A 1,655-nucleotide genomic window follows, 5' to 3' on the forward strand; every position below is an offset into this window, starting at 1 on the left:
TAACTCAAGTCTCTGGGGGTGGGGGAGGTCTTCTCTAGATTGTCCGGCACTGAAGCAAATAGGTCTTCACTCTATTGTCTGGAATAAATTAAACAATCCACAAATTGGCAGGTTCCAGCCATAAAGAGTAGTCACCTCCGTCTTGCAAAGATGACGAAAGCAAAGTGAAATCTGTGAAAAGGTGAATGTTATTCTTAAAAATATGTACAATCATCAAAACTGAGATGGCATTGGAAAGTGTCTTCAAATAGTGTGTTCTTCAGTCTGTCAATAAACTTGTTTGTTTTAATACAAATTTCCATATAAAAGTCATGAAAGTTGACCTCTGAGTATACGGAGTTAAGAAGATGTGCGCCAACTTGCTGAGAGTTCTAGGCAGCAGATCGCCTCTGTATAATGAAGACTCCTCTGTGCAGCTGTCCTAGATATATACGCACCTTTGTGCTATCACTTGTCTTCCTTACCCATATCTCATTTGTTCCAACTGAGCTAATTACACAGCCAATCTTCGTATTCTCCTTAGATTCCAAATAGATAGCCTGACCTTTATGATACCATCTCTTATCGTAATATGACTTTCCATCTTCTATTCGTGCTTCATACCTTTGTGCTAGTGATTCAGCAGGACTGCTGGGAAGATGCTCAGGAGAAGACGGAGATGCTGGTCGTTTTGGAGATTTAACCTTGTTGAGTGTTCCAGATCTTCCATTATCTCTTCAGCTGTTAACAAGTAATTTAACTGTGCAGATTCAGGTTTTCGTCTTTTGTCTGTCATTGGAGCAGGATCATTAGGTCTCCTCCGTGGTTTCCTAGTCATTATTGGCTTTAACTCCATAGAATCTCCTGTGAGTTCCATTGTTAGCCTCTCATTCTCAATCATCATTTTCTTTTCTTCTAACTCAATCTTTTTATCTTCAAATTCTTTCACTGCTGCTTTCTTCTCTTTAATATAATTCCTTTCCACTTGTTCTGTCCCCAATTGCAGAAAAAGCTCTGCATTTTGTATTCTTTCCTTGTATTGTTAATCTAGTTTCTTCATCCTTTTCTGATACTCCTGCAAAGTGCCTTCCTGTAACTACTGTAGCTGTCTTTTCAGAGATGTCAATTTCTCCTGGTACATCTGCTCTCTTACTTCCAGGTAGTCTTCATCATCCTGCTTATTGGCAATATCTGTCTCACTTACATCCTCTGTATCTTCATCCGAGTCGTGGCCACGGATACTGTGTTCGTCCTCATCGATGCTGTCTAGCTCCTCCTCGTCGTTGTAATAGTCGACAATGGGTGAGAGGAGAGCTGCGGACATCTTCCCTGCTGAGCTACCCTTCTTTGTTGACACATCCAGTGCCTCGATGGTGTGCCAATCCAACTGAATTTTCCTGAGCCATTCCTGTCCCAGCAACGGTGGTCCTCCATTTTTCAGTACATAGAGGTTCAGCTGCTGTGTTTTGTCTCCATAGGTCACTGTCACTTTAATTTTACCTTTGGGACACACTTTCAGTCCTGTGTAAGTCTTTATCAGTAGTTTAGTTCATTTCAGAGGTATGTGAGAAAACAGTCATTTGTAGTCTCGTACAGAGATTACCACTAAAGCTGAGCCTGTGTCCAACTCCATTTTCAGTCTCACGCCTGCCACTCGTGGAGTGATCCATATTACT

The 1,655-nt window shown here is 41.4% G+C and overlaps 1 pseudogene; it reads right to left on the reverse strand.

Annotated features, from left to right (window-relative positions):
• Positions 1–371: 371 nt before the first annotated feature.
• On the reverse strand, positions 372–1,273 carry LOC134353368 (sin3 histone deacetylase corepressor complex component SDS3-like; annotated as a pseudogene).
• Between the last annotated feature and the right edge of the window lie 382 nt (positions 1,274–1,655).

The sequence above is a fragment of the Mobula hypostoma genome, chromosome 10 (assembly GCF_963921235.1).
Source record: "Mobula hypostoma chromosome 10, sMobHyp1.1, whole genome shotgun sequence".
Classification (NCBI taxonomy): Eukaryota; Metazoa; Chordata; class Chondrichthyes; order Myliobatiformes; family Myliobatidae; genus Mobula; species Mobula hypostoma.